The sequence below is a fragment of the Lepus europaeus genome, chromosome 3, assembly GCF_033115175.1.
Source record: "Lepus europaeus isolate LE1 chromosome 3, mLepTim1.pri, whole genome shotgun sequence".
Taxonomy (NCBI): domain Eukaryota; kingdom Metazoa; phylum Chordata; class Mammalia; order Lagomorpha; family Leporidae; genus Lepus; species Lepus europaeus.
Window position 1 is genome coordinate 115239564 of NC_084829.1, and position 7961 is coordinate 115247524.

Below are 7961 nucleotides of genomic sequence, written 5' to 3' on the forward strand. Positions count from 1 at the left end.
GTTGTTCCTGTTTCTAGGCCGCTTTTATATGTCCATTATATATTACAATTAACCCTTTCAGTATATTTCTTTTTTTAAAAAAAACAAAGAGATTTATTTATTTGAAAGGCAGAGTTACAGAGAGGCAAATGCAGAGAGAGAAAGAGATATTCAATTCGCTGGTTCACTCACCAAATGACCGCAACAGCCAGAACTGGACTGATCCAAAGCCAGGATCCAGGACCTTCTTCTGGGTCTCTGATGTGGGTGCAGTGTCTCAAAGACTTGGGCCATCTTCTACTGCTTTCCTAGGCCATAGCAGAGAGCTGATTCGGAAGTGGAGCAGCCAGAAGCCAAACAGGCACCCATATTCTTGTTCCTTGTCCTGCCTGTTTGTCTGCGGAGTCTCTCTGACCCGTCCATTAAATATAGGTTCTGCTTAGTCTAAGCCTCTTCAGGATATTTTCAAGGATTTCTCTTTGAGTTTTTCAGATGACTGTGGGGTCTGCCTCATTGGAGGCAAACCCCAAAACTCTCTGTGAGGATGACAGTCTGCCTGAGGGTCATTTGATCACAAGATTGTTTGGGTGGTGTCATTAAAAGTTGTGGAACCTCTGGGCCACACAGATCAATTCCCTTACTTTAGTCAGTGGCTCCCTCTGACTCAAACTCCACCTCCTTGGTTAAAGGCAAGTGCTCTAAAAACTAGAGCATACATTCTTGTGACTTGACCCAAACTTGTCACTAAAGGGACCCCACAAATGAGACCCTGGTCCTGCAACCAAGCCTGGTTGAGAAAGATCTTCCACTCCCATATAACCCCAGGGACACTGCGGAGGAGTGGCTTAGCATAGGTATGTGTCTCTCTTCCTACCTCGCTGTGAGCTGAGTGACACGAGGCTCCCACAGCCCAGGGATTAAATGATATTGCCAGTAGGAAAATGGCATTCAGAGCAAGCCTCCAGAACATTTATGCCTTTCCTTTCACACTCAGACCTTGATCAAAAATCAAACCAGGAAGACCCTAGGAAAATTGAGCCATAAGAAAATTACTCTCTATAATGTTAAAAGGACTGTCTTAATTCTGAACTGAGTCTCTGGCCTTGAGAATTCCAGCTGGATCCCTGTAACTCTCAAATGATGAAACTCAAACATAGCATGGCATTGGCATCATTTTTCATGACCTAGGATCCATCATCAGGTTGTAAAACCAAACTTTTGTTGTGCTTATACAAGAGCCTAAAAGGTTAAATCCCACTCCCCTCCTTTCTGCCTGTAGTTTCTTTGAGAGAGAGAGAGAGAGAGAGAGAGAGAGAGAGAGAGAGAGACCTAGAAAGAGAACCAGTGTAGATTTTTTTTTTCTCTCTTTGGTTTGTGGTGTGTTAACTCCAGTACTTTGCTGAGAGTGGGGAGGAGAAATGTCTCCCATCTCTCAGCCTGGGACAATGATACTTAGAAGTTTCCCAAATGCAAGTTGGCCATCTCCAGTGGAGTTCTGGCCCAAGACACACTGCCCCAGGCTCACAAACACCCTCAGGACTTATCTTGCATCTTCCTGAACACATGTTTGTTTCAGAGACAGTCCCTGGCTGTTCTCTAAGTGTTAGCCTAAGGTGTTTGTTAGGTAAAAAACTAGGTTCAAATTCAGTCTAAAATCTAAAGAGATATACTTGATAAGTAAAAAGGGAATTTGGTTCAACTGCAAATGTAACTTATTTTAAAGGAATTTCTCTCTTCTGAATCTAGGAAGATCACTGCTTTTAAAAAATACTACTTTGTGGCCAGCGCCGCAGCTCACTTGGCTAATCCTCAACCTGTGGCGCCTGCACCCTGTATTCTAGTCCCCTAGGGCCACCGGATCTTGTCCCAGTTGCTCCTCTTCCAGTCCAGCTCTCTGCTGTGGCCCAGGAAGGCAGTGGAGGATGGCCCAGGTGTTTGGGCCCTGCATCTGCATGGGAGATCAGGAGGAAGCACCTGGCTCCTGGCTTTGGATCGGTGCAGCACGCCAGTCGTAGCAGCCATTTGGGGGGTGAACCAACGGAAGGAAGACCTTCTCTGTCTCTCTCTCTCTCTCTTACTGTCTAACTCTGCTGTCAAAAAAAAATATTGCTTTGTATCCCGCCTAACTTGTTTTTCAACTTAGTTTAACAGGTTTCTAATCCAATAGCAGTGGATAATCAGTGCTTGTTATAGCCTGCAAAGGTGGATTTTTAAATCTCTAAGTTAATGCACTGATATGTAGCTAGAGTTTTCTAAAAAGGAAAAGATTTCCATATAAATGTAATTTTGACCTTAATTCATTTAAAGGTATAATATCAGCATCTTAAGTCATATAGGTGTAATTGCTATCTAAATTGAGTAAAGGTAAATGAGATAAATGTGTCTAAATGTAAACTTTGGTACTCTTATACCTTATATTCTGCAGAAAAAGCTATTTGGGTTAGTTAACAAATGTTTTCATAAACTATTTTTTTTTTGACAGGAAGAGTTAGAAAGTGTGAGAGAGAGACAGAAAGGTCTTCCTTCCATTGGTTCACCCCACAAATGGCCACTATGGCTGGCGTGCTGCACCAATCTGAAGCAGGAGCTTCCTTCTGGTCTCCCATTGGGGTGCAGGGCCCAAGCACTTGGGCCATCCTCCACTGCCTTCCTGGGCCACAACAGAGAGCTGGACTGGAAGAGGAGTAACCGGGACACAATCTGGTGCCCAACCGGGTCAAGAACCCGGAGTGCCTGTGCCGCAGGCAGAGGATTAGCCTAGTGAGCCATGGCACAAGCCTATAAACTATGAAAATAGTTCAACACTGAAAATAACTAAGGGTGAAATTAATGTGTTAATTATTTAGGAAGTACTGTCTTAATGTGGAGACTTTTAAAATGTAAATCAAAGAAATCAGCAGATGGAAAAAGGTTGAAATTAGAGATGACTCCCTAAAATTTATACAAAAATGTGGCCATTTATAGTTCCCCAGAAGTGCCATCTGGGGTGCCACATATGCTACCGGAATTTGGGGTGCCATGTGATATCACCATATGCTTATTAATGAATCCCCAATATTAATAAGCCAAAGAGGATGCTTGCCTAATAGTTAGAGAAGAATTCTAAATACTGGCATCCATAAATGAGGCAGCATGGTAGATTTTAGGCTTTTATTTAGTGTGAAAGATGCATAGGAGAGTAAGAGCTTTATTTAAGAGAGAGAGGTAAATCTGGGTTCATACCAAGCACCAGGAACCAACAACGTGGAGGTTTAACTGTATAATTTCCTGTGCTCTGCCTCCTAAGTCTCACATTCTCTCTTCTACCTGACTGATTCAGTTTTTAAGGCTCTCAAATGTGTTTTACATTTGTTCTATTGAATTCTTCATTCCATTTTGGTTTCTCTTCAATATCTCAATTTCATGTTCTATTAAATTCCTCATTTCATTTTGATTTCATCTTAAGATTTCATTTTCATGAGAGAGATTTTCTGCCCTGTCCTATATGGATTTCAGTGGTTCATCCATTTGTTTTTGAGAACTTATAAATGTTCTTATCATTTCATTTTCATAATCTTGTATTGGAGTGTAATGTTCATTTGGTGCCCTGTAATTAGGTGCATATACATTTATAATAGTTACATCTTCCTGTTGAATTGATCCCTTAATCATTATATAGTGCCCCTCTTTGTCTCTCTTAAAAGTTTTTGTGTTAAAGTTTACTTTGTCTGATAGTAAGATAGCTACGCTGAATTTTTTTTGGTTTCTGTTGGCATGGAATATCTTTTTCCAACCTTTCACTTTCAGTCTGCATGCATCTTTGTTGGAAAACTGTGTTTCTTGTAAGCATCAAATACATGGGTTCTGTTCCTTAATCCATTCAGCGAGTTTGTGTCTTTTAACTGAGAGTTGAGACGATTAACGTTCAATGTGACTATTGATAAGTAGTAACTTTGTCCTGCCATTCGCCAAAGATATTTTCTATCATATGCTTTGAACTTCCCGTGATCTTTTACTGGGAGGTTTTCTTCCATTACTTTCTTTCATATTGATGGCTGTGTTTCTGTGTTTCTGTGTGTAACATGTCTTTAAGCATCTTTTGCAGGGCTGGACGAGTGGCGACAAATTCTTTCAATTTCTGTTTGCTATGAAAGGTCTTTATTTCATCTCCATTCACAAATGAGAGCTTTACAGGATATAATATTCTGGGCTGGTAGTTTTTCTCTCTTAGTACCTGGGCTATATCTCACCATTCCCTCCTAGCCTGTAAGGATTCTGATGAGAAGTCTGCTGTGAGTCTAATTGGAGATCGTCTGAGAGTAATCTGACCTTTCTCTCCTGCACATTTTAGAATGTTTTCTTTATGTTTCACTGTGGTGAGTTTGATTACAATGTGTCATGGTGAGGATCTCTTTTGGTCATGTTTACACGGGGTTCTATGAGCTTCCTGTACTTGAATGTCTTTGTCCTCCAAACCTGGGAAATTTTCTGCTAGTATCTCACTGTAAAGTCTTCTAATCCTTTCTCTCTCCCCATGCCTTTAGGAACTCCTAGAACCCAAATATTGGGTTTTTTTTTTAATAGTATCCTGTAGATTCCCAACAATATTTTTTAGATTTATAATTTCCTCTTCTTTTCTTTGTTTTGACTGTATATTTTCCTGTGCTCTGTCTTCTAAGTCTGATATTCTCTCTTTTGCTTCACTTATTCTGTTTTAAAGGCTCTCTAATGAGTTTGTCATTTGATCTATTGAATTATTTATATCATTTTGGTTTCTCTTCACTATCACAATTTCATGTTCTACTAGATTTTTCATTTCATTTTGATTCCTCCTTAAGAATTCATTTTCATGAGAGAGCTTTTCTATCCTGTCCAGTAAGGATTTCTGTAGTTCATGCATTTGTTTTTGAGAACTTCTAAATATTCTTATCATAAATGTTTGGAATTCCATATCTTGCATTTCTTCTATATCGTCATCTTCATAATCTTGAATTGGAGTGTCATGTTTTTTTGTGGGTGTCATAATGTCTTCCTTATTCTTGTTTCCTCAGTTTCTGCACTTGTTGTTTGGCATTGTGAAGATATTCTTTGGTTTCTTCTTTTTTTCTCTCTCTCTGTGGTGACTTTTCTCATTATACTATGACTCTAGATTAAGTGGACTGTCTGCTTTTGGTGAATCTCTAGAGGCTTGTGTTGGGTGTGGCCAGAGAGCTCTGTTCAGTTCTGTTCTTCAGGGTTAAGGGTGTGCCAAAGGTGACACACCCAGGTTTGATGTGATAAATCTTCTCTCTTTTTTTTTTATTCAGAAGGGAAGTAATTCCACACAGCTAGCTATTCTCCTTGAAGGCAATCATTGTCTGAGCACTAGACACTGTGGGTATAATATCCATCTGCTCTGTCCCAAGGACCACACAAGGGATCTGTGGAGTCCTCTGTGTAACCTAGGATTCCCCTGCAATCTCCCACCGAGTTGCCAAGGTTAGCAAGTGGCATCTCCTGACGAGTACTCACGTCTCAGGCACTCCGTGAGTTCTCTCACACAGCCTCAGTTTTTTTTTTTTTTTTTCACAGTCCCAGCTCATAAGCTCCACACATTCACTAGGTCTTAACCTCCTGTTTTTTCTCCCCACCAGAGTCAGGTTTTTCTGCTTGGTTGAGGGTGGGCACAGCCCTGAGCTGGTGCAGCTGTTACATGTGTCCAAAATGGCTCCTGTGCTTTGTCTTGCTCACCTTTGTAAGGTGAGTGGAGAGCAAGAATTGTGTCTGTATCGATCTCTCTTATTTTTTTTTTCTCTCCTCTACTTAGGCTGGTGTACTTTCCCCCACAGGGCTTGGAGCTCGTTCTTTCTGGGCTCTTCCTGCTGCTTTCTCACCAGTGTCTCAGGCTAATGAGGTTTCACCTCACCTCCCTTTCCAGTGCTGGTGTGTAGACTCAGCAGCTGGGGTTCCAAGCCATGGGCGCCTGTGCCCTCCACATAGGTCTGCGATGTCCCACTAGTTCTGGAAGGGTTTCCTCTGCAGTTTTTTCCCTAACTCTTCCCTGAAACCACAGTATCTCCACTTTTACTAAACTATCTTTTCCCGCACTATCAGTGCATTCCCTCCCTATCCCACCATCTTGTCTAAATAAGGTCAGAGTTTGTAAACTCAAGAGGCTTCCATAGCCTTGACAGCTCATGACAAGAGCCTTGGGTAATTACTGATATCATAAATAAGAGTGTCAATTGTTAAATCAACAACAGGAGTCACTGTACACTTACTCTCCATGTAGATCTCTGTCCTTAATGTGTTGTGCTATGAGAATTAACAGTAAAACTAGTACTCAAACAGTACTTTATACTTTGTGTATCTATGTGGGTGCAAACTATTGAAATCTTTACTTAGTATATACTAAGTTGATCTTCTGTCTATAAAGATAACTGAAAATGAATCTTGATGAAGAGTGGGATGGGAGAGGGAGAGGGGGATGGGATGGTTGCTGGATGGAGGAGGGTTATGGGGGAAAAAGCTGCTATGATACAAAAGTTGTACTTTGGAAATTTATATTTATTAAACAAAAGTTTTAAAAAATTGCTTTGTAACATGCCAAACTTGTTTTATAACTTGGTTTAATAGATCTGGCCAAATACAGCAATGTGTAGTCAAATATATTATCATATTCCTCTCTGGTAGACTTTGGAAAATAAAAAAAAAAATTGCTTTGAATCTATAAAAGGGATATGATGGTGTTTTACAGCAACACTGCTTGGTCTTGGACTCCCTGAGCCTGAATGACAAATGGCCTCTTGATAGATGCTGGCTTATGTCACTGATTTCCAGCTAAAGTTGTTTCATTAGGGGTAAAGTTCCACATAAGTGTAATTTTGACCTTGATTCAAATAAAGATATGATATAATATCTCACTGTCTTAATCATCCAGTTACAGTAGCTAAATGTAAACTAGGTAAAGGTAAATGAGATGTTTCTAAATATAAGCTTAAGTAGTCTTAGCATCTCAAATTATATGAAAACAACTGGGTTGGTTAAGAAATATTTTCATGTGTCTGTTGGCCATTTGGATTTCCTCTTTTGAAAAATGTCTATTGAGGTCCTTGGTCCATCTCTTAAGTGGGTTGTTTGTTTTGATGTTGTGGAGTTTCTTGATTTCTTTGTAGATTCTGGTTATTAATCCTTTATCTGTTGCATAGTTTGCAAATATTTTTTCCCATTCTGTCGGTTGCCTCTACACTTTCCTGACTGTTTCTTTTGAAGTACAGAAACTTCTCAATCTGATGCAATCCCAAATGTTAATTTTGGCTTTGACTGCCTGTGCTTCTGGGGTCTTTTCCAAGATGATTTTGCAAGTACTTATCTTGCAGGGTTTCTCCAATGCTCTCTAATAATTTGATGGTGTTGGGTCATAGATTTAAGCCTTTAATGCATGTTGAGTGAATTTTTGTGTAAGGTGAAAGGTAGGGGACTCGCTTCAGGCTTCTGCATGTGGAAATATCAGACAAAATAAACTTTAACACTAAAACTGTTAAGAGAGACAAAGAGGGGCACTATATAATTATTAAGGGATAACATAACAGGAAGATGTATCTATTATAAACGTATACGCACCTTATTACAGGGCATGGGGTTATTTAAGATATGTTAAAGAACTTAAGGGGAGACTTACATCCAATACAATAGCACTGGGGGACTTAATTACTCCACTTTCAGCAATAGACAGATCAACCAGACAAAAGATCAACAAGGAAATAGCACATTTAATCAACACTGTAGTTCAAATGGATCTAACAAATATCTACAGAACTTTTCATCATACACTTAAAGAATACACATTCTTCTCAGAAGTACATGGAACCTACTCTAGGATTGATCACATACTAGGCCATAAAGCAAGTCTCAGCAAATTCAAAAGAATTGAAATCATACCATGCATCTTCTCAGTACACAGTGGAATGAAGTTGGAAATTAGCAACTCAGGAATCCCTAGAGCATATGCAAACACATGGAGA